Source organism: Anser anser (genome assembly GCF_964211835.1).
Source record: "Anser anser genome assembly, chromosome: 12".
Classification (NCBI taxonomy): Eukaryota; Metazoa; Chordata; class Aves; order Anseriformes; family Anatidae; genus Anser; species Anser anser.
The window spans coordinates 8,723,718-8,748,643 of record NC_139733.1 but is presented as its reverse complement, the minus strand read 5'-3'; the positions used below and the strand labels follow the sequence as shown (position 1 = coordinate 8,748,643).

The 24,926-nt window shown below is 52.2% G+C and overlaps 1 protein-coding gene across 1 annotated transcript in view; it reads right to left on the bottom strand.

Moving 5' to 3' along the window:
- The window catches only part of LOC310880476 (uncharacterized protein), a 300,941-nt gene extending 277,310 nt beyond the window's left edge, over positions 1-23,631 (bottom strand). Inside the window, exons 1-2 of the mRNA XM_083796312.1 lie at positions 22,877-23,631; positions 180-371 (exon numbers count right to left, since the gene is read on the bottom strand). The gene's annotated coding sequence lies outside the window, so the exon portion shown is untranslated. The remainder of the gene's footprint in view (positions 1-179; positions 372-22,876) is intronic.
- Between the last annotated feature and the right edge of the window lie 1,295 nt (positions 23,632-24,926).

Below are 24,926 nucleotides of genomic sequence, written 5' to 3'. Positions count from 1 at the left end.
TCACTGATTTGCTTTGTGACCTCCAGCTGGGTTAACTTTTCCTCACAGAGGTCCTGCTGCGAGGCAGGGGTGTCTGCCAAGCACTTGGAGAAGCCCGGCCACCAGCAGCACAGCGGCAGGGCTGAGCAGACCCGTCTGCCCGAAGCTCGCCATCAGCCCCATCCCTCGTGTTCACACACCTTGACGCTGCCAGCACGGGCACGGCGGCTGCATTCACCTGCCACACAAACCTCTTCTCCTTTACTTCTTCTGTGTCCTGGACGCCAGCTTCCCTCTGCTCGTGTCAAGGAGGCAGCGCCGGGTCAGCTCTCTGAACGCTGTAACCAGCACGCGCCAGCAAGCTGCGAACAAGTCCTGTGCACCCAGCGGGTCTGAAAGGAAAGGAAAAAGAAAGGCCTTGAGACAGCAGCTACGTACTGAAGGCAGAGGAGAGAAGTGGGCTGCAGCTTCCAGTGGAAGAAGCTGACAGAGAAGCAACAGCAGCACTCAGGGCCTTAACTGGCCAGCAAAGCTCTGAATAAAATAAACATGCTGCTCCACCTTGCAGCCAAACCCATCCCTCACGTTTTCCCCTTACCTCCCAGATGTGCCTCCCAGGAGAAATAAGATCCAGCTCAGACCGTTCGGAAGCCTTGGCTTCCACTGTCTTTGAGCTGTGATCACCTCAGAAACGTCAGTCTTCAGGCTCAGGGCCACAGCAAGAACACGGAGCAATGGAGGATGCTGCCCTGGTGCACGGTGCCCATGCAGGCGCACACGCCACTGAAGGACTTCCCAGGACATCAGGTCAAAGCGCCGACAGCACAGACAGCACCACCTCATAACCGATCCTCATCATAAATGATAAAACTCTCTCCACCAAGCAGCTCAGCTTCTCAAATCTCTCATTCTGCTCCTACTGAAGGCTGTTCCATGTCCTAGCACCACAGCAGATGGGAAACACCTGATTTCAAACCTCCATCCTCACTGGTCTTATGCCACCTTCACCTTTTAGTTTTCAGAGCTCTTCCTCTCTCCTGTCCATTCAGAAGAAAAGGGATTAAAAAAAATTTGCTCTCCTGCAAGTCATATACCTCAGTACACCTACAGAGGTCTCCTTTCAGGGAGCGATACTAAAGCCACGACCTGTTCTGTACCCCCACGGGCAGGGTCTGTGCCCTCCTCGCCCCAGGCACCAGCCCCCGAGGAAATCACCTCCCTCCTGCGGGAGCAGCTGGGCAGCCAGGCCCAGAGCCGCAGCCGCTTTCCAACGGGCGCAAGGCACAGGATGCCATAGGGCAGCGTGCCGGGGGGAAGGAGGCGGAAAGGGGCTTAACAGAGCCCTGCAGAGCCCAGACACGGAATAACAAGCAGACTTTAACACCAGAATCTTTGGCCGAGTACGGATTATAACTTTGCAGATAAGTGCAATCAATGCGTATGCACAAACACTTGCGGTCAGCAGTGCAACTCCGTCCCCAGCTGAACGACCCGCCGGGTGCACGCGTTCAGATGCGCGCAGCACCATTCCTGCACACCTCGAAATCATTTCCCATAAAGCCACACAGACTCCGCTGGGCAGGGGCCAAGCAGCTACATAAAAAACGTCTATCCAGAGCGAGAGCTCTTCAGAGACGGTTCAGCATCTGGAGAGAGGAGGGGGTCTTGCTCCGAGAACGCCTGGAGAGCCCGACCTACCACGGCTAGCACCGCCCCACGCAGCACGGCGTGCCGGGGGCCAGCGCTGCAGCCCAGGCAGGAGCATGGAGCATCGGCCAGAGCCCGCGGGGCAGCAGCTGGCCCTTCAGCATTTGCTTTTTAGCGAGGCCAGACTCACAGTATTGTTGGTTACAAACAAAAGCCATCGCTGTTAGCATAGGCTTCTTCGTTTCCTTTTATTCTATCTCCACCCATGTCATGTAAATAAAGCTGCAGGCAGCTTCCTTCAAAGCACCAGGCCCGTGAGGACTGCGTTCAGCTCCAGGAGGGAGCACGGGCACGGCCAAGGTGAAGGCGCTACCTCCTTCCACCATGACCCCAGGAGACCGAAGCTCCCAGCAAAAGGGAGCGAGCGCTTTGAGCAAAAAAAAGGTCACGGTGCCCTGCTCCTATTCCAGGCTCTGTAGCTTGGAAAAAAGAGCAGCCAGTTTTGTCACCAAGTGTCCTGGATGTCATCTGACCATGACAGGGAAGGAGAGAGAAATGCTTTCCTCCAGAACACAAAGATGGAATTGGTTGAACTGGCTCCAATCAATTGTGCTGCAGCATCCGAGACGGTATTTTGATCCCAGTCCTACGAGACAGCACAAGGCCAGGCAAAGGCAGATTACGTGATCTCTCAAAGCTGCCTTTCACTACAGCACAAAACGTCCTCTGTGTTATTAGAGGACTTTTTGGGGCTGAATGAAATAACACTCTAAAGCTCTTGATTCCTACCTCAGGGCAGCCCAGCATCATTCCAGCCCATCCTTCTCCAGGGATGAGATTAAATATCAGAGGTGAATCGAAATGCAGTCAATCAGGCAAGGCAATCTGCCAAAGCAGCAAAAAGGAGACGTGGAGGGAAGAGAAGGGTACCTGGGTACTGGAGTGACCTGTTTAAGCACTGCCCATAGATGCTGAGCTGCTGGCTCTCTCCCAGGCTCTGAGGGATGGAGGAAGGGAATACAGAAACGGGAAGCTTCCTCTTACCTTGGAAGATGGGGACAAACACCCGTCACTTCTCAAGCACCAGCTGTGCTCTAAGAAAGGGGCAGTCGGCTGGAAGAGCTGCAGACAGCACAAGGCTGGTCCAGCCTGGATCTGAGAGCTGGGCCCTGGCAATGATCTGGAGAGGAGAACGAGGCTCAAGCAGCCGTACTGTCTCAGTAACTGTGGAAAATGCACCCCTCTCAGCCCAAAAGGGACTTTAGGAAGTCCCAGCCCATGAGAACGGATTTCTCTCTCAGAGCAGAGGTGCAAATATCAGGCCTCCAGCCCCTGGGCCTCGATGGGTGCCTGCACACCACACGTTTCCACTTTGAAACAGCAGTAACACAGCTGGAGCCAGATCCCTTGGCCACAAAAGCACAGGCTGTTGAGGCTGGAAGCACGAGAGGCCGTTTTAGTGCCTCTGTATTTTACCTGCATTATGCCAAAGACAGCTGGAGCCTGGGAACAATTCTCCTTGTGCTACCACGTCAGAGCCCAGCTTCAGACAGAGCTCCGCTGTGCCCCGGTGCCCCGCTCAGGCAGGGAACAGGCCTCGCTCTCCTAACGGCAGCTGCCTGCACCAGGCACTCGCGTGACCGCGAGCCACGGCATCTGTGCTCTGGCAAGGAGCTGCCAACGCTCAGAGAGCCGGCTGACTGCAGAAAGCACTGCAGGGCCTCTGTCGGGGGTGCCTGAAACCCGAACCACTCAGAAATCCCATGCCGTCAGGGTGCGAGGTCAGGGAGCGCAGGTCGAGGGTCTCAGAAACGGGCAGCTCGGCACCGACTGCAGCTTCGCAGCACGTGGCAGCAGGTGAACCGCAGCGGGAGGGGAGATGGGAAGGCGAAGCAGCGTGGCACCAGAAACTGTGCCGGAAGGATAGAAAAACCACACCAAGAACTGGAGAAGCGAGCTGTGGGTCTCAGAGGTGTCTACGCACTCACACACGCGCAGTTTCTTGGACTGTTTATCAGGTTCAGGAAGGAAGAGGGATCGGTCTGCCAGAAAGATCACAGATGCTGGGGCTGTCATATGATGCTCCCTGTAAGAAACAAAACCCACAGAGCGTACACACACAGATAAGAGAGGAAGATACAAGGAAAGCCTTGAAAACAGCAGAGGACACCCTAACCCCGCCCCAGGTAACCCTCTCCCAAGGGTGCTCAGCTCCCTTTGGGTAAAATACTTCCTTGTGCAAGTGCCCGGACATGCCAGATACCCCTTCCTCACTCCTAGGAGCTTTGACTCCAGGCGGTACAAAAATCAGCAGAGCCAATAAGGCCGCCATCAGCTACGGATCCAGCTAGAAACAGAGGAAGGCCTGGCCAGCGTAATGATCTTACCCTGGCTCAGGCAAGAGAGCTCATCTCTTATCCTGGCATTAAAACCCTACGCAAACTCTTTGCGCAGCCCTACCCTGCTTACAGCCACCACTGGAGGAGGGAAGAAAGCCCTCCGGCAGTCGCTAAGAGGACGTCAGGGCATGGCTGAGGCTTCCAGGCCTCCAAAAGCAGGGACACCCACAGCGGGGACTCTCATCACAGGAGCCATACAGCATCAGATGCTCTCTTGCTCTTGGTTTTTAACTGCTTGCACATGAAGCCCAGATGGTTTTCAGAGTGAGGGAGAAGGGTGTGTTGCTTACACAAGCAATGCCATATTTCAGTAAATATCATATGCCATCCAGACATTTTGGAGCAGATCCAATTTCCGTTAGGCTCTGCTCAACTGGGGACCTGGCTCCTCCAGCAGACAGCAAACTCCATTTGTGCTCAGAGCATGTCCAAAACAGAGCCGTGTCTCAGGCAGACACATTTTGACCAGATGATCCTTGTTACACCTGGCACGAGGACAGGATTTCCAACGTGCAGCCATCCAGCCTCTGCTTCCAGGCTCCGCTCAGGCAGGAACAGCTCACTCTTCCTCGCGTATCGTTCCAAGGACAGACCTATCCTTGGCACTAAAGTCCAAACCCTTTTAAAAGGCGGTCTCCCCAGTGCTGGCGACTGCTCACTGCACAGGATGGAGCTCGCTAGGACATCTCTGGGACCAAACCGCTGTGAATAACAGAGCACACCTGACAAACCACCCCTGGACAGCACAGCTCCGCCTTCCGAGTCCTCCAGCACGGCAGAACAGGAGGCTCGGCAGCCACACGAGCTGCGAGGGGTTCGGCTGATGCCAGCAGGAGATGCAGATCACAGAACGGTTTGGGTTGGCAGGGACCCCAAAACCCACCCCTTCCACCGCGGGCAGGGACACCTCCGCCAGCCCAGGCTGGGTCTGCAACAGCCCGAACAAAGACACCGAACGGCTGAAGCACGGGGGCTGTCGTGCCTGCACAGCCCTAGCCGGGGGTGCGGCACCGCCTCCGGCCCACAGCCAGCACCCACGGGCTCCAGGGCAGCTCTCGTACCCCAGGATGCGCGTTTTTAGTGAGAGAACTAGCAGAAACACACGGAAAGGACTCCGGGAAACAGCGATAATAGGCAGGGATGGCAAAGACTTGTTTCTCCTTGGTGACATTTTGACAGCAAGAGACAGTCCCCGTCTCCGCAGCCCCGTCAGCTCCTCAGACGAGGAGCCAAGGCGCGCATCCAGACTGCTTGTGCAGCAAGAAGGACCAGCAAGAACTCACAGGCGTAGGGTAACAAGGAAAACTCAAGCCGTGAATGTTCTCAGTCATGCAGGGAGCTGTCGCAGCCGGCCATCGCCGCCCTGCCCAGCAGCTCCCTCCCTCAGAAAGGCAGGAGGAAGGCAGGAGGGCCAAGAAGTCCCCTGGCTGTAGCCACCTACCTGGAATGCATGGCAGGGATGCATTTAAATGTGTCTGACTTGGACTGCCCGTGATCCAGGGTGCCCCGAAGAGTCCACACAAGCACAGCAAGGACCTTTTTTTAAAAGGCACGTGCCTGAAGGGCTATGGAGTTTGTTTCTGTCACTGAATTTTTCCCCTTAAGCTGTACGTAGCCATTTCTTCAGTTCCAGGATGCTTTGACTCCTTGGGAATGATGAAATCGAACTTGTGCTGAGCAGAGAGGAAGGACCAGGCTCAGAGGTCTGAGCTAGGAGGCCTTGGCTCTGCCTCGAGTGCCCTTGGGCTCCCTGGAAGTCACTTCTCTCTGCATCGCTTTGCTCCCCTTGTCCACTGCCTGGCTCCTTGCTCGTGTTTCCACTGTCGAACACGAGGCCGCTGCTCAGGTGCACAACCCCTGCCTAGTAGGCTTCAGGATCTTACGCCGGCCAAGACAAACAAGAGCTCTGAGCATTTCTTGCAGGCTTGCTCTTTAGCCAAACTCACTTTTTCAGGGCACAGCACCCAAATACATGAGGGAGGCCCTTAACCTACCGCAGGGCAAATGTGACAAGGAAACAGCAGCAGAAGGGGAAAAATCAGCAGAAACAGCGGGAATCATTCTCCCCTAAAAAAAAACAAGCTGTGCTTTCTCTGACCAGAACTTCAGTGCTTACAGAAAGCACGGCCTATCTTCCACGCAGTTTTACTCACACCCTTCCCTTCAAAATCCAGCAAAAGCCTTGCAGGCTCAGCAAAGGGAGTGCAGATGTCTGTTTCCCTGGCAAAGATCAGGAGCTGAAAGCCATGCTCCCCTCCTACAGCCCACCTGCGTGGCACACACCACAGTGGATGACTTCTTCGGTTCAAACCAAACCAGAGACCCAATCCCTTCTCTGGCATTTCTTTAGGCCACAGAAGCCAAAAATGAGTATTTCCACGAAACGGGATGGTGTGGGTTTAACAGGAAAACCAGCGAGCACGTTTTATTCCACTCGAGCAGTGTCTGTAGCGGGGGGTTGCCAGCGCTAACATCCCGGTCATGGCACAAGCTGGAGCGGCTGCGCTGCCGCTTCTTCCTTGCGCGCATCTGCTGGGCCAAACCAGGAGGTTGGTGCTGATAAAGCCCCAGCAAGTGCCTGCTGAGCCTGTTCCTGCCTTTGTAAGGAGCACTAACCTCAAGCCTGCCAGGGCCCCTCTAGCTCACGTTTCCTCTTTTGTGACTCCCTTGTGACTCCCTGCCCCACTGCTGCGTGGCCTTCCCCTGCCCAGCCCTCCCGGACCCCCCCTGCCTTCGCCCTGGCGCAGCGGCCAAGCTCCCACACCAGAGCCGACAGCTCGGTCAGACTACAGCCCCAGAGGACCGCTGCTCTCTGGTAGCAAAGGAGGTTATTTAAAAAAAACGGAAGCGGCCATCAAATACACAAGCTCCAGGCAGGTAGGCTCAGCCCACGAGCACAGGAAGCCACAAGCCCCGTTTTTAGTTACCGCACCGCAGAGAGTACATAACCACCCCTACCTCAAGGAGGAACAAACCAAAAAAAAAGGCTCTTAAATCAGCCCAGTTGGTCACATATTCCTAAAAGACTCGGATAAGTTGTAACCTTGAGCTTTGTGGCACGCACATCAGGGAGCTGCGGGGCAGCTCTCCGGTTACTTCCACGGCTTTCTCAGCACCCCGGGAGCTGGTGCTGGCGCTGCTTGGACACTTTGCTCGGTCCTTTTGTGAGCTCCGCACGTCTGCGTACATGGCTCCCACGTTTACTTGTTCGTGCTGCCTATCTTGGTATGCTACAGCAATTTCCCAGTCTAATCACATGCCTTGTTGCATTACCACACCAGTGATAGCTGGTTGAACCACACACCACATCCTTGCAATTACTTCTATTACTCACAATTGACTTATTTATTAAATTTCAGCTTGCTGGGCTTTGCCAGAAGATGAGCAAGATCCCCGTCACCCCTCCTTGCTGTTGATCAGAGTGGCCGAGGGCAGGTGAGTAGGCCGCAAGGTTGAGCTGTGGAACAGCCCCAGCAGTTTTGCAAGCGCTTGCTTTCCCCGGCAGCCGAGTTCCCTCGCATCAAAACACCAGGCCTTGAGCCCCGGGAAGTAAACTCCTGAATTGCAAGAGGAATCAAAAGGGAAAGTAGATGCAAATGAAGCCTAAATTAATTTGTGATTTTAAAGCACCCAAACAAATATTTCCCAAGGCTTGCTTGCAGCGTGATGCCAGCTGCAGTTCCTGCATGCGGGCGTACCTCTGCACCCACCCTCACTTGCGGATCTGCTAAACAGCAATCCCTGACAAAAGCAGCCAAGTGCCTCTAGAGCAAGTAACTGCTGCTTGTGGGGGATTTCCTAGGCTTGGAACAAACAGCCTGACGGTTCCTGGCTGCTTCAGAGGCCCAACCCACCATCTTGTGCCTCACAAACACTCCTCTGACAAAAGACTGACTCCTTGCTTTCAAAGGGGAACAAACAGAAGGCAAGTTCAGACAAGGCTCGTGGCTGCTTGCCCAGCCAGGCCTCAGCTAGTCCTTCATAGTAAATATTTGTTCTTAATTACAGTGCCGTTTGCCCCAGGAGCTTGCCCACAATCTGGAGGAGGGAGGGGGATTATGTTGTTGATAGGTAAATAATAGCTCTTTCATCCAGAGCACCCAGAGCATTTTCCAAAGATGAAAGCCTCCTGAATACTTGCCCCATGGCTGAGGGTGAAGGTTTAAAATCTTTGTCCCACTCTGGGGCACGCTAGGAACTCCCACCAGCTTCAGGGAGCTCCACCAAGCCAGCCAGGCAGAGCGCTACGTGCCAGGGCCCCGCGCGGCGAGGACACGCGGGAGCAGCAGCACGGAGCTGCTCCGCCAGCATCCCCTCCTTGCCCCACCAAGGCATCGATGCCGAGGGGCTGAAGTTCCGGGGAGTAAATCTGCGGCGGAGCCGGGAAGAAACTCCTTCCTCCTGGCCGAAGGGCCCACTTGTGCCCAGCAGACAGCCCTGCTGTGCTTTTTCGGGGCCAGATCCTGCAGGACAGCCCCCAAGGGCCTGCAGCATCTCCAGGAGAAGAGCAAGGCGCTGCCCAAACACGGGGCGGCCACATGAAGCAACCCCACAGCGACGTGTGGGAAGCAGCCAGTTCCCACTGTCCCAAAAAGCTGACAAGGTCGAGTTTTGATCTCCCTGCACTCGGCTTCAAAAATATCAAAAATGCAAGTATTTATCAGCAAGACAAAGGGTAACGTCAGCAGGACGGCCGACCTCTGCTGTGTGAGCAAGGGGTGAGAAGTGGCGTCCTCCCTCCCACCCACCCACCCCGAGGAAAGCCCTGAGTTAAGCCCCGAGTTGCCTCCCAACAGCGCATGCACTCCCCTTCTCCCCCAGCTCGCAGCGTCACCACAAAGGCACCCAGCATCTCAGCCCCAGAACACATTACCCAGTTCTTCCATAAGGAAATTAAAAAAATAAAGCAGCCCAAGCAGTCAAACCCAGCGTCTATCCATGCCACGGGTCCTACGTTCCTCACCCGCTGCGTGCAGCCAAGCCCGGAGCAGACAGCCTGTTAGCACCAGACGGGAGCCTCCAAAGAGCAGGCCCTGAGCTTCCAGGGGAAAGCCGGAGGCGCAGAAGCCCAACACTGCAATATTTAAAAACCCAAGAAACTGCGCTCCTTTCCTCCCACATTCAGCCTGTGGCTCACGAGAGGCTTGTTCAGGCCCCAGCTAGGCTGGAGCACTACGGAGATGCTGCTGCACCTGTAACGCAAACCCTCCGGCACCATCTCTGCTGCTCTCCCCCTCCGTGTCTTACCATTTCCAAGCACATTTGCTGAGCTTGGTTTTCTTCCTCTTTTCCAAATGCCACCGAGCCTCTTATTTTTTTCTTTAACCTCTGCTTAAAAAAAAAAAAACAAAAAAAAACACCTCTCTCCCCTCAGCTGTAATGGACTGGCCTGGAATCTGTTGCCAGCATACAAACAAATATATATTTTTACAGTTCCTTTCTAGCGACATTAATTCATCTTTCTCTACTGTAATATTTGAATCATTTGGCATTTTCCTCCTCTTAACCAAGGCCTTTGAGTTCCTGGACAGAGATTTAATTAAGCATCTGAACACCCCCAGCCCAACATCCCCCACGAACACCCTCACAGGGAGCTGGAGTTTTGCAGTATCTGCAATCAGCAGTAGCGCAAGCAGTGTGAGAGGGAGAGCTTTGCCGCGTACATCCTCCCCGCTGCTGAATTACCCCTTCGGTTCGGGGACTGCCAGGCCCCAGCCCCAGCCCTGCTTTTTCACACAAAGTGAAAAACTCAGGAGCAGTTAAGGTAAATGTTTTTTGTTGGATGACGTTTAGCGACAGGCTGCGCTGGGGCTACTGGACCAGAAATGTAACCGGTGTCAAGTCTCGCCTCTGGCCCGTGGCTACGTCCTACCTTCCTGAACATCTTTGTTACATCCCTCGGATGTTTACTTTGCTTCCTGCCACTGAGTTTGTCAGCCAGGCTTCCTTGCCATTACGGTAGTCATAAGGTACATGGTTAGGGGTACATTTTACAGTGTGCCTAAACAGGCAGTTAATCTTATAAACCTATGTCTACCTCCAGCCTATATAGGTTAAGACTCGTAAAGAAACAGAACATTTAGGACCAGAAGTCAACAAGGAGGGAAGTTCTGAACAGCCACTTTCATTACAACCTTTTGCTTATTCCTGACTGAGGCCAAGCCCTTAACACAGCAGTCGGCCTCAAGCCCCAGACCTCGCCTACATCCTCCACCTGTCAGAGGAAAAAATACCTTAAAACCAAAAGCATCATCGGGTTTCTGCTGCTCACCCAGAGTCTCACTCTCCTGAGCAGCCCTGAGCCTCCCAAACCCATATCAGCAGCTTACGGCCTTGTCAAGGTGGAAGAACGTGGTCTTGGCTTTCTCCTTTTGAACGCACTGGGTGCTGAGGGGGAAAGCAGCAGGCACCATAAGCAAGTTTACACACAAAGGGTTGAAACCGAAAGAAAAAGCATTCCAGCAAAAACAAATGACTTCCAGATTAATGCTTTTTCCTGTCCTGATACAGGACAAACAATCTTAAAGCGCTAGCAAGGAGCTGTTTCTCCTAACTCCGTTCTCTCACACCTGCTAAGCACTTCTGGGGAAGCAGGGAGCGGGGCTGTACAGGTCTCTCGCACAAGCCTGGCAGCCTGAGAAGAGCAGAAATAGCTGAAAAGCCCTGGAAGGGCAGTAACAGCAACCAGCGACTTCTTGAATGAACTCGCCTTGAGACCAAAGCAAAAAGCCCTGGCTCTTGATCCTTACAATCCCCCGAAATAATAAGAGGAAGGATGCACATACATCTAAGGCAATTTATTCAAAGTTTAGGTGCGCACCCCCTTACCTTTGGCAACGCACATCATAAATATTCACTAGGGAATGGAGCAGGGCAGGGGAGACCGGGAGACACTACACACGGTGTGAGTCACAGCAAGCCGTGGCAGAGGATTCATTAACTGGATTCAGGTGATCCTATTAGCTTCGCAATTGCTTCACATCAGGCTGTAGAGTAATTAGGGCTGCAATTCAGAAGGATTTACCAGAACATTTTTTTTATTAAAGCACAGTTGTTAATCAGCCTGACTAAAGTCTTCAGAACTATTAGCCTGCTGCACAGGAGTCATAATTACTTCATCCACTTGGGAAGAAGGGCATCAAAGAAACCACCTGGGATTGTCTACAAGCTTAGAGGAGCAAAGACAACCCGTGGAATTCAGTGGGGCATCTCCCTTTACCGTCACCACAGGCTTTTGATCAGGTTTCCAAGCAGAGCATTTGGGAGGCCAGCAGAGAACACAGAAACATCAGGCCTACCTAGGAAGGATCTGCCATCGGAAAATACAGCCAGGCACCACCCAGATGTATTTATTAGTTGACTCAGAGTTACTGCCTAAGTCCTAATCGCTGCCTAAAAGTTTAGTGGTCCACCTGAATTACACGATCTCTATCTGCTGAGGATGTTTGGCCGCCCCGCAGCACCTCACCGAGGCAGAGCCCACGCTTCCCCTCGGGAAGGCGGCTGCAGGCAGTAAAAGGGCAACGTCTGCTAACGGAGCAGGGGAGCACCACCGACCCCAAACTCCCAGAGCTCGTCAGGCCCTGGGAATGGAGTGTGGCACCTCCGGTCCCCGACCTCGCTGCCACCAGGCGACCAACGTTAACCAAGGCAGACAGTTTGTCAACAGTCTAAAGGGAAATTCAGAAAGGAGAACATGAGAAAAGAACAACTAGAAATACACACGTCCACCCAGGCTGCGGGGACACGGAAATAACATCAGGGCAGTAACAAGCAGCCTGCCATCACCGCTGGCACTGGAAGGGAGGAGATCTGCTTGTAACTACCAGGCACCTTCAGAAGAAATATCTGGAGTTTTCGCTCTCCGGAGGGCGGAGGCTGATGCATTTTGTTTTGCCCAGGCTCTCCAAATAACTGATTTGATGCTCCCTGTACTGCCTTGCCCAAGCCTGGTCCTGTGGAAAGCATGTGGTGGACCTCCGACGGAGTATTCCTCAGAAACCCTGTTCAAATGCATGGCAGAGAAGACAGAAGGGAGATCCAGGCCAGTGCAGGAACGCGATTCTGAAGCCATACCCTTGGTTTTAACATACAGGTGAAATGGAAGTGTTAAATACCTCACTGCTCCAAGTGCAGAGGATGGGGAGATTTTGCCAGCTCCCCCTCCCCTGAGCACACGTGTCCTACAGGGAAGGGATTCACTCCAGCCAGAACTTGGGTTCATTTCCCCAGTCTTGTGGGCTTTCCTGAGACAGTGAGCTGGGAAAAAGAGAAGCCATCCACTCCTCTCAGACGGTTTGGGTTATGTCCTGAAGTGAGTGCCATCATTCCACTGATGTCACGGGAGCCTGTACAGTGTCTAAACCTGGCACGGGTTTTACATCGTTAGCCTCCTACAGCAACTAGCACAGGGCTAATGATCTCATGTAAATAATTGAACATAAAATCAGGGTTGGCAGTTGACAGAAGAAGAGAGTTGGCCAGAACAGCTCACAGTGACAGTTTGTTCTTCCCTTGCCCTAATCCAAGCTGCAGAGGTGAGAAGTGCTGCCTCGCCAGGCAGGGACCCCTCCGCATCTCAGCACAGAGGACAAGGACCCTCCCGAAATCCCTGCCCAACAAACCCACCTGCAAACTGCCTGACCTGAGGGGATAACTGCCTGGCTCTGACCTGCTGGCATCCCTACAGAAGCAGGTAAGAGAAAGCAAAAAGGCACTCCGAAAGCTTCCGAACTCTTTTCCAAATTGAGCAGTAATAATAAATACAGATAAGATCTTCCTAAGCCATCGATACTGACATTAACTAAACATTTTGCTCCTTTACAAACAGACAGTAGAGCTGGGAGAAGTTGGGCCAAGTGCTCACGGGATTTAGCTCCTTTCTCAGTTCACATATTAGCCGTGAGCAGACTCCATCTGTGGTGACTGCACTCGTTATGCTCAGTTGTGCAGTATGTGCTCTAGGTGAGCATATTTAAGCTAACAGATAATTCACAAGTGATTTCTTCTTGTCACCAAATGACACGGTGACTTCCAAGTCCAAGATCACCTAAATTGCCTACTGAATTTGCATTCCAAGTGGAGACATCCTTACGGGATTTGGTTTTCTAGGCGCTGCTTATGGGATACCTCAGTATTCATTGGGGAGAACTTCCTCAGTCGCTTAAGATCTAGGCCACATTTCTCTTTAATTTTAAATCTGAAAGTCATGCAAAGAGTTTCCAAATTACCGACTCACATTCCACAAACACTGCTGAGAATAAACTACTAACGTTCCCATGGGACTCCTGAGAAGTCCTGGACACACAGCCAGCAGCTCTGTGCGCTGTGTCCCTTTGAAACCTTTTCGACCCTCCTCACCTTCATTGAGCTTCGCTGGACATTAACACAGAAGTTATACATTTCCTTTTCTAGTACATCACACCAATTGATACTTGATTCACAGATCCTCCAGGCCTAGAAGGGTTCGTGTTCTTAAGGAACAATGCCTCCAAACTGAAGCACTGTTTGTGGTTTCTTGTTTACACTTCCATTTTCTGCAGTCATGGTTTGCATCTTTTTTTTTTTCCTGCAAAGCAAGAAACAGTTTCAATTAACGAAATACAGATTCCTGTACATATTCCCTACAGGGACAGAGGTAGAACAAAAAGATGCACATGGGTTATAGCCTGTTTCCTTTTCAGATTTAAGTGACTCCTTAAAACCCCTCGCACAGAAGATACCTGTCTCCTAGTAGGTGCAGCGGAAGCAGCGAAAGAGGAGACGCTGAGTCCCAGCAGTGACTCGAGTGCCACGACGCTTGCTAAAAGCAGCGGGCCTTTATCAGAAAGACCTGCCAGAAGCAGAACCACCCATTCCTCTCAGTCCACGTCTGCAGGAAACGTGATAATTTTGATATTTTTTAAAACCAAATATAAATAAGGATACTGGACTTGCCAGCTCATTATTTCACGACAGCCCTGCCACAGGGGTGCTGCCTGCAATCGTGTCCCCGCTAACTGTGGCGGTGAAGACCGGGGAAGGAGAACGATTGCACTCACCCTAAATTGGTTCTTGCTGCTTATTTTGGAGCAACACACCTGAAATCCCATTTAGAGCCAGGCAAGACAAAGACACGTGAACTAGAAGTAGCCTGTGTTCTCCATTTAAAGCTTTGCTCTGCTCCCCGGGAGCATCTGACTGCAGGTGATTGAAACCACCTCTTTGGTTGTGTTTGGTGCTTTGGATTCCTGTCCACGGCCAGTGGTAGCCAAGCACATGACAAGAATCCCTGCCTTCCGCACCCTGCTCTGCCCAACACAGGAGTTCACCCCAAGCCCAGCACTGGGCACTCAGGGCGTTCGATCAGGAAAGGCTTCTGCTTTCAGGAAACTGGTTACTTCCCCAAAGCTGCCCCGGTAACAAGTTTGATGAATGAAGAATGCCCTAAGGAGAACAGAGACAAGCGCGAGTTTGGTGCGGTGCGTCCTCCCCACCCTCCTCACAGCACACCAGTCCCTCCCAGTGCTGCCAAGAACATTCACCAGGGCTGCCCCAGAGCTGGAGCTGGGCTGCCCTGCATCCTGAAACTCCACCCTGAGATCCCCCTGCGTGCTCCGCATCCCCTCCGTGATGACTGCCAGCAGCTTCTTTCTTTGGGTCTTCCCACAGAGCAGGACGCTGCTGCCAGCCCTTCTCCAGGGGACACCTTCCCAGGTGGGGATGGGTGGCTGCAGGCCAGGACTTCACCAGCTGGGCAGCCTGGCACGACGCCTCATGCCTCTGCTTAGAGCAGGCCTTGGAGAAGACGCTGGGCCCACCGGGTTCTGGGGAAAGCTGGCTGGTTAGAAGCTCTGCTCGGTTCTTTTCCAGCTTCCTGGCGGTGGCTCAGCCCTGGGGCTGCTCACAGCCCACACAGGATGGACGTCCCCTTCCCTCCCTCTCCTGCCCGGCTGGGCTCCGGACTTCGCACAGCCGGCTGGCGGCACGGGGACTCCGCATCCCGCAGGGGAGCAGCTCTCAGCAGCTCACACGAAGCAGGTGTTCTCCAAGCCACCTTCTCTCCGCAGGAAGCCTACCTCTCGCTCCAGCGGCACAAAGCCCAGTGCCACCGGGGCTTTACAGGAATGCTGTCCCCTTTAGCCTGACAGCTCCTCAACTGCAGGGTGTCTGCTGCCTGTAAAGGGGGAAACAGCACGCGCTGGGACCTGGCTAGCAAAGGATCAACGTTCAAACATCCACGTTACAGCAGGACTCAGGGAGAAGTCTGACAGACAAGGGCAGGATTTGACCTGAGCGAGGGAGTGGAACACCTGCCGAGGAGGAGGAAACAACAAAGAGCAGCAAAATCCAGCAAGCCCGGAGACCAGGCAGAGCATTTCAGCAGAGACCCTGGAGCACCAGTGTCAGTGTTTCCAGACCTGACTGGCAACCAGGCAGGATTAAAGCTCCACTTATAAAATTACAAGGCTAATAGATGTTACGAGCACGTTACCAGGTGTCCTGACTTGCTGGAAGCACATCCCAGAAGACAGCAGAAGCAATTACAAGCACTCTGTGCACCATCCAGCTGCATCAACCACCCGTAGGCGCTACTCAGCGAGCCTTTATCAGTGTACGCTTAGCACAAAGGAGGATCTGATGCATCCACGCCATGGCACATGCCCTTTGAGACAGCCTTGCTTGCTGCCAGAGTTCATCTCAAACACAGCCGTTGAAAAGAGGAAAAAAAAAGAAAAAAAGAGAAAAAGAAAAGAGAAAAAAGAAAAGAGAAAAAAAGAAAAAGAAAAAAGCAGCTAGAGCCAAACTGCGCAGTGTTTATAATAACATAGGTGTACTGTTTATAATGAAGTAGACATAACCTGCTACAGTGTCAAGAAGACAGCAAAGAAAACCATTTAGGTAAGCAGTGGAAGTCCACATGGCATGACTCTTCTGCTGTCCTTCAGCAAAAAATCAACCATCTTGGGAGGGCCAGAAACAGAAGTGGGAAACTAAAACATGGATGGGCTGAAAGGTCTCGTCGTAATACATGCCTAGAATGGGGAACTACTGTATCGTTCTTCTTAGGACAAGGCTGGTGAGATCTCCTGCCCACGCTGGACCACCTAGAAGGGACAGAAGTCTAAGCAGCAGCAGGGGGTTCGTGCATCACCTTTGCTTCCCAACCTTGGTCTAAGACAAAGCCTGTAAAGCTTCTGAAGGAAGAAGTGATCAACCCAGAGCTGGGCAACACATAAAACAGCACCACAACCAAGCACCTGTGAGCAGGACAGGTAGTAAAAAGCCAGATGAGTCCAAACCCACAAGGACATGACGGCATTTTCCAGGAACTTGCAACACCGCCTTCAGGGTGGGGATGAGCAACCCGTGTCCATGCCTTGTTGCACTGCAGTCACTCGCATGGTTGCCGGCCCATGCTGGAGCATCAGCTCCACGTGTACGTGGGGGTAGGGACCCTCACGCACCCTGTAAAGGCCATTCACTTCCCACAGGCATGCACAAGCTCACCCTGCTAGCAAAGGAAGCACACAGAGGCACCGCAGGCTCTGTGCAGGGCGCCACGATTTGGACAAGACAGAAGGCACCTCCTCATTTTAACAGGCTGTCTGAAGAGGGTTAGAAAAGCAGCTCTCCTGAGAGAATTCCCTGCCACAGACAGCTTCAGCACACTCCACCCAGCCCACATGAAAGGTGAGAGGGAGGGACAGGCCAAGAATCTGACTGCTACAGGCTCCAGCTCTGGGTTTGTGTAGGAGAAAGAAACACCACCAATGCTCTTCCCCCCACTAAAAGACTTGTGGTCTTCTGTGTTTTCAGCAATGTCTTTGCAACACTAAATACCCGGTGGGTACGTTAGCATGTGTGCTTCAGGAAAAGTCACAACAGCCCTTTTCTCCTCCTCATGTAGTGCTTTACCAAAATCCAGACTGAGAAGTAAAGCGCTCCATCCATGCGCTGCCGCTTCAGTCAGTCCAAGAGTGCACGAAACATGGCTTTTGAAGCCACATTTCCCCGTCCTTTCTCAGGCTACTCCTCCTCTGGAGACACAAAGCAGAATCTGTCTCATCCCCTCTGCAGAAGCTGAGATCAAACGGCAGCTTTACCACATCACAAGTTACAATTAAGGCTACTACTCCTGGCAAAAGATGATTCCCTCGCCAAATGCTAAAGCTCTCCTGGCATTTCTCTTCCTATTGTCTGTATCCAGCCCTGTATTTATGAGATTAGCCTCAAATTAGGACAGTTTCCTCATTCTTCCTTCACTCTTACTGCAGCCTGGTTCCTGGGAACTTGATCCTATCTTCCACAGAGGTTACTCCCTGATGATAGGAAACATCTCGTGTATGTAGGCAGGAAGCACCAACAGAGGATTACAACGAGGGCTCTCTCCTAATCCTCATTACGACATATCTCCACGGATCAGGAACCTCAGTGGGCCCATTTGAGCAACAGGAACATTAGGGACCCGTCTCACTCCTGCGCTCCCACACAGCGTCTCGGCCCCGGGTGGCATGGCTTAAAGCAGCACACGGGGCTGCGAGGGCACGACAAGCTGCCCCGACCCTTCCAGCTACTTCCACGGCACCCACCTCTCAGCCAGAAGCATGGCACTTACGTGACGGGAGAGGGCAGATCAAACAAAGCAGGTGCTTTTGGAACTGGTGCCTTGCCCCAGCATCACTCAGAAGAGACGAGAGGCAGGTTTAGTGACCACGGTGATGGCTTTCCGTCACCTAAACCGTCCGTTTCAGCAGCTGATGCTGATAAAGAACAAGACGCTCAGTGTGTCTGCTGAAGAACAGTCCCTCTCCCTGCTTTGGGTGTGCTACAGGTCATCGCCCACCTACTGCGGTATCCCTTTGAGAACAGAGGTACAATAACCTCAGGAGTTTTTCTCCTCCAGCCACGCACTTCAGCATCTTTCTTCTCCAAACAGAGAGACAGAAGAGGAGGAACAGCATCGCCAACCTCCATAAAACCTCCTCACACACACGCAGTCACAGCGGGCTAGGCATTGGTTATTACAGGACAGTATCTTCTTGGAAGAGCAGAGGAACCAGAGCCACTAAGCCTAGCTGGATCAAGCTACATCGTGCCTCATCTCCAGCAGCAGCTGACAGCAGCATCTAAGGACGAACGTAAGAACAGGGTGAGAGCGTAGCCATGTTTCATTACAAATGCTTTCCCAGGATCCAGCTATTTGCAGCTCCAGGACCTTCTCAACCAGAGACTGTGTAGTGGCATTTAACAGCCCTCAGAGGATTTTCCTTGCATTAGTTTCTCCAGTCTCCCCCAAACCTGCATAAACTTTGTTCCCCGCAGATCTACACAGTGCATTTAAACTGTTGGTGATTTTTTTTCCTAGGAGCTGATTGTGTTTTTTTTTGTTTTGTTTTAAACAAAAACAAACACTACTCAGCACCAAGCCTTGTTCCTCTAGCCCAGTTCATTGAACTTCTGAGCTCTGTCACCCACATGACACTATCCTGTTTTGAGCCCCCTGCACTGAATTACGATGAATTACCGATTACAATGGCTCCCTCTCCCTCCTGGATTGCTTTGCTTTTCTCAGCGTCTTATTGCACAACCCCACTACTCTCAATTACAAGGACTTTCTACAGCTATTCACCAGAGCTTTTGTTTTTTGCTGCTCTGAATAGCGAGCAGCAGACTTCATCTGCCATTTACTCCTATTTATCATTAACAGACCCATTCAGCAGCTCCGACCTTTGGCAGCCCCTTGTCACAGTTGACTAATGTCAATTCCCTATCGGGAAAGCTGGCCCTTCACCTTTCGATCTTCATTTCCCATCTTTCAGCTTATTATTTACCCATTAGAGACCGCCATGAGATATCTCAAAACCCTGACAGCACAACAGGACCTCCAGCTCCCCAGCGTCCTGCCACCCATGGAGAATTTTCCTACCTGCTCTCTTGCTCAACTCCTCGGCTTGCTGGCCTCAACAACCTCCCTCATGAAGGGTCCCAGCCGTGGGCGCCTGTGCCACCGAGGGAAGCACAGCTTCACCCCAGGCACCGCGCCGTCGTAGCGTTTAGCACAGCCTGACACAACGTGAAGGCAGCAGCCAGGCACCACCAAGACTGCTCTCCTCAGGGTCAGCACCCTCGATTCTGTTGAAGCCAAGCTACGCCAGACCACTCCAAGAAAATACTGGAGCTCACTTGGTTTTTCCAGAGCCTGAACAGGTTCCCACAGAAGCCCTACCAGGACTTCCTCCAGCAACACCTGGGCTTGGAGCAGCCCAAGAGTCAACGGTCATTACCCAGCAACCCAGCTCCCTCCCAAACCCTAGAGTATATCGGGAGAGAAAAACCGTTCCTCTCCCTAACATCCTTTTGCTGGACATTAGTCCTTAATACAACAAAGACGAGCAGAGCGCAGCCTTTTCCCCCAGAGACAATTTGCCATCCTGCCACCCACAACCCACCCCATTGTCCCTGTGGAGTTCAGTCGTCGCTTCCCAGACACACCACACTTCTGTGAAGCGTCCTCCACACTCCTCCACCTCAGAGCTACCCAGATTTCAGCACCCAGAGAACAAGCCCCAGGAAAAGTACCTTCCTCTTCTTTCACAAGGAGCGGCCGATTGCCTCAGATAATGATATTAGGTGAACAAGTGGGACACTGAGAAGCAAGATCAGTTCCCACAAAGACTGGCTAGTAATGAGAGTGGTTAAAGACAGGTAATGAGTGGGTGGTATTTGTCAGCTTCATAATGTAGATTATAATTTGTTTATTACTCTTGCTACTGCTTTCGCTGCTGTTGGAATGCAATTAAATAATAGCACCTATGAGTCCTGCGAGTATCTGTCATCCCTGACCTACAAACATCCCCAGGCCTCCGCTGCACATGCAGTTGCATTGGACGTTTAATGGCATTGCAAGGCCAACAGAAAGTATCTCAGCTTTCAGGAAGAAAAGCGAAGACCTCCCAAGACAAAACCAAAGGCACCTCCACAAGGAACAGGCTCAAAGAAGCTTTGGTCGTTCGGGACAACTAACCATCACCTAGTTTCGTCCATAGTTATTTCAGGAGGGCAACATCTGGGAATTACTCCAGACTGCCAGAGTTCAGAGCTTCATTTTTGGCACTGAGGCAGGGAGAATGTTCCTGTCTGCATCTTCATCTCCTGGCGGCCCACCACCACTAGCTGTACCAGCCACCATTTTTGAGGTAAGGCAGCCACGCCCCAGCCCATCACCAAGCCTCAGTGTTCCCGGTTTAAATCACTGAGACTTTTAATCAGGCTCAGGGTGGCGACTGACCTTGGTAACCGAAGGCTGGCAGCAGCACCAAGAGCTTTCCTCACGCGCCATGTATGACCAAGGAGTGCTCTCCACAGACACATCTCTGCTGGGAGGGTCTGTCCTCTCTCTTTGTCTGAGACAGGCGCAGCGAGGCTGGTCTCGGGGATGAGGCTGCAGGCACTGGACTGATACTGCTGCTGTAGGAGAAGCGTGCCCCTCCCAAAAAGATGGGGCTTTCCTGGCTGCCGCTGCTTGCCATCGTATTGCCTGAAAGCTGTAGCACTGATTCTGTATCGGGCACTGCACACTGGCAGACAGCAGCTTCAAACAAGACCAGATTTGTTTTATAAAAAAAATGAGATTTGTAAATCTACATGGGCACACATGCACTTCTCTCCGCTTTCACGGGATTTAAAACTAGACTGGGAATTTCTCTAGACCAGCCTCAGCAGCTGGCAACACAGGAAAGGAACTAACTGGTTGCTTTGTGCTTTTTCAGACAGTTTTTGTGCAGTTCAGAACAGTTCAGCCCCTTATTTGGACCCTCGTTAGCCTGGCATCCCTCAACACCGTGTTGTGCTGCAGGACTCGCTAGTCAGAGGCAGGCAGGGTCAATGGAGAACTGCTGCTTTGCTAACTTTCAATAACAACCCTCTGGCCCCTCCCCAAAACACATAAGTCCTTCCCTTTGTGAAGAAAAACATGCTGCAGGGACATAAATAAAAATCAGTGGCAAATTTCAGCACTGAACTGCGCTATCAGTGCATGTTTGGGCACAAGCTAGCGACCACTGAAGTCAGCAGAAGTTTGGAAAGACAAAACACCTCCCACACAAAGGAGAGACAGAAGCAGCAGTCAGAGCTGTGAGGCAGATAAGCTGCCTGTCAGAACAGGCTTGGACTGTCCTAGCAGGAAGAAGTTGTCCAATGAGAGGGAAAGCTATTTGGGGAATGAATGAATAGTGAAGCTTCTTGTTGAAGCTTAAAAAAAAAAAACAAACAAACCAAAAAAACCCTTCCCAAACATCTCTCAGCTTTCTGCCAAATGGATGCAGGGCCAAGACATGCAGGAGCCTGCACAGGACCTCTAGCACAGGATCACTTGAAGACAACAGCCTGGATGGGGGCAGAAGGAAGGTGATGAATGGCGGAGAGGATACAGACAGAGCTGATCCTTGCTCTGTGGGAGGAGAGGGCAGCTTTCTCTGGGCTCAGCACCCAGAAACCCTTCAAACTCACATCCAGTATCCTGCTTGGAACACCTTCAAGAGGATCCTGCCTTGGCTTTCAGGGGGTCCAATCCTGCACAGACTGATGCCTGCTCCAAACAGTCTGGAGTCAGTCCTCCAGGCCATTTTAGAGCAAGAACCAAACTGCATCACTGGAACAGGGAAATAAAATAATGGATGCAATTTAGAACCACATTTGGGGAAGGAAGGGGGGTGGGTGGAGGGAGGGTTCTTACCCCAAACCCAGTCACACCCCACACACACATACTTCAATTCAAAATCTCCCATACAAAAAAAAAAAAGCTGTGTTGCTAGGATGTCACATCCACAACCAAACCTCAGAGCTCAGCTCCTTGCTAGCACAGGGCTTTCACTAATGCCGTATCAGTGACCAGTGCCTCACCAACACACCCGTCTGGTCCCTCACGCTTTGTGCAAGGTTTACCACAACTCACCTCTCAGAAGAAAAACATGGCAAAACCACCAGCCAAACTTGAGCTGCAGAGGAAGAGACGAGGAAGAAAAAAAAATAATAAAAGCAAAACTCCAAATTATGAAGAATCTACTCCTGAGGCATTGATAGAAGATGAGAAGAGCAGAGCGCCTGAATGCAGAGATTTTCATTGCTACCAAAAGGCAGTGAGAAACCCAGCAAATGACTTTACATAAGACAGATATTTCTCCAGTGAAAGAAAGTAGGAAAATAAATAAATCTGTCTGGATTCCCCTTCTTCCACTCGCAGCTGGTTCCCTTACAAGCTATGTTTAACGCCCTACATGCTATCGGCTTCCTTGTGCCGCTGAGCAGCACTGCCCATCTCTGCTGATCTCTGTAGCACATTTGGTCTCCACTTCCAGCAGGCCCCAACGTTTAAGAGAAAGCCAGGGCTCCAGCCTCCTGCTGGAGGACCCCAGCTTCACAGGAACAGCTGCCAGGTGAGAACACCTCAAGTCCCAGCTATTTGAAGCAATAAAAAGCAGTGGAGAAGCCAGGGAAGCAAATAAGGATAATGCAAAACGAGTGCAGTTTCAGCTGTGAGCACCAACAGCCACAGCAGAACAGAAAGGGCAGGGAGCACTGGTGATCCCGTCTTGCACCATGTGCAGAAGGGGGTCTACACCACACAGGTCGGGGGGGGCCCGCACTGCCCAGCAGCATCAGCAGTCTGGAGCTATGCAGCCAGCCTGTCTGCACCTGCCACATGATTAATTCCCAACCCGTAATTAATCCCCAACCCTTCACTGTGCCATCAAAGCCCAACCACAGCTTCCGTCCTGACCCAGCTCCCAGCCCAGCAATACTCCTGGGACACAGCCAACCAGGGGAGCGTGGAGGTGTCAGGAATGCGCCCACAGGTGCCGCAAACTCACCCGGATCCACTGGAAGCAGCTCCTCGTCTCCGACCGCTCGTGCCAGCACCATCGTGGGCTTATTATGGCTGTGCCAAGGGCTGCCGCCAACCCCACAGGCAGAGGCATTCTGCTGCCACCAGCCCCTGAGAAACGACTTCTGGACGGCCATGTTCTCCCACACCTCCTTCGCAAGATGCAGCTGTATTTTTGTAGCCACCACAGTGGCCACCAGCAAGTCTGTCAGGCTTTCGCAGGCCACCAGCCAGCCAGGGTTCCCCTACGTGCTACCTGAGGCAGTGAAACCACCAAGGGTATCAGTGCAGCTCCTGAGGTGTTTTGGATAGGGAAGGGGTGAAAGCAGAGCCAAAGCCAGATTATTAGAAGGAGACGGTGGCTACCGAGGCAATTCCTCCCTGCTCCAAGGCCTCCCAGTCCAGGAAGAGGCCCTTGTCCCACCACCCCGGGGCTGCAGCGGGTGGCAGCCATGACAGGAGGGGTGGGCCGGGAAGGAGAGGCAACAAAAGCAAAAAAAACAAAAGCCCCTTCCCGAGCCGAGAGAGCGCCACCACAGGGTCCGAGCCCGCATCGCACACCCAGCCGCGGCGCCATGCGGGCATAAGGCCAGGAACCACAGCCTCAGATATTTGCTGCTTTGTCACGGCACTGGCCAAGCTCTATGTGCTTGGGCCTCCCCAGCATGGCGGCCCCCAGCAGCTCCTGCCTGCCCAAGCCTCCTGGCTGCGCCCCAACCCCCAGCACGCAGCACGGATGTCTCTCACCTGTGCTGCTGGGTGACTCGCTGCTTTTCCAGCAGCTGCCAGTAGAAGACCATCAGCTTCAATGTCTTTTCTGAGCAAAATCCCACCTTCTGGTCCATAACCTCCCTTCCTCCCCTGCAGTGGTCATAGCCTCCATCAAAGTCCTCAACAGGAGGCCTCATCTTTGCTGAGGAAACCTCTGGGCAGCGTCCCCCCACAGCCACTGCTGCTGCTGCCTCTCCAGAGGTGCTGCAAACTATCTCCAGCTGTTTGTATCCTCAGACTGCCCACAGCAGGCCAAGCTTGCTCCAGGCAAGCTGTGTCCTCTCCACAAGGGTCAACCCATCAGAAGCAGCACGGAGGAGCAGGCAGGAACCTCCCACCAGAACAGGATGGCTCCTACAGGCTGCGAAGGGAAAGCCATCGGCAACAGACGGACCAAAGTGACAAGAAGATCATCGCACACACCAAGAAAGTCAAATGACAGGCAACAAGAGAGGAATTTTGCAGCTTGAAGAGAGAAACTCAAGGAAAGGACAAACAGGCATGGAGGGCAGATCCAACTCATCCCTACTTCTGGGCATTTCACTATTTGCCCTCTTATCCCAAATTATATTTAACGAACCCAGCACTCAGACTTCAAGCATGATTAAGAGAAAGATCTGAGGAAGCACAGGAGCAAATGGCTTGAAATCAGGGGAAAACAAAAAAAAAAAACTTTCACACACTTTCTGAGCAGCCCAGAGCATGACCATCACAGCCTGTGCCAGTCAGCTGTAAATACAGGGATGTGGTGATTAGCTGAACTAATTAAATGCTTTTGCAACACCGCAAATAGCCTGATTTGATCACACTAAGGATTAAAAAAAAAGCCACAAGTAACCAGGCTACCTTGAAAATGTGAGCACCCACATTCAGATGATGGCAGGAAGAGTCTGTTTTCCCATGTGCGTTTCTGGGTGACATAACAGGAGGCAAGTTCAGAAATGTGGAGTTAGACTTGCATCATACTCAAAGTGCATTTGATGCCACACCAAGAAATAAGTGCCTAAGTGAGGGGTAAGGGTAGACACAAAGAAGAAAACTACAATTAACCCCAAATCCCCTTTCTCCAAGCTCATGTCCTGCTTGCCAAGCTCCTGGTGCTGTCACCAGCCCTTCTGTGGTTGTTTGGGGCACATCTTCCCCTGCCTATGCTCTGTCAGTGTCTATGACCATAGATAATCCTAGCTACACTGCTTGGGGAACCTGCCTTTTAAAAAATATATATATATATAAAAACACAATAACAAAAAGACGACCCCTCTCCT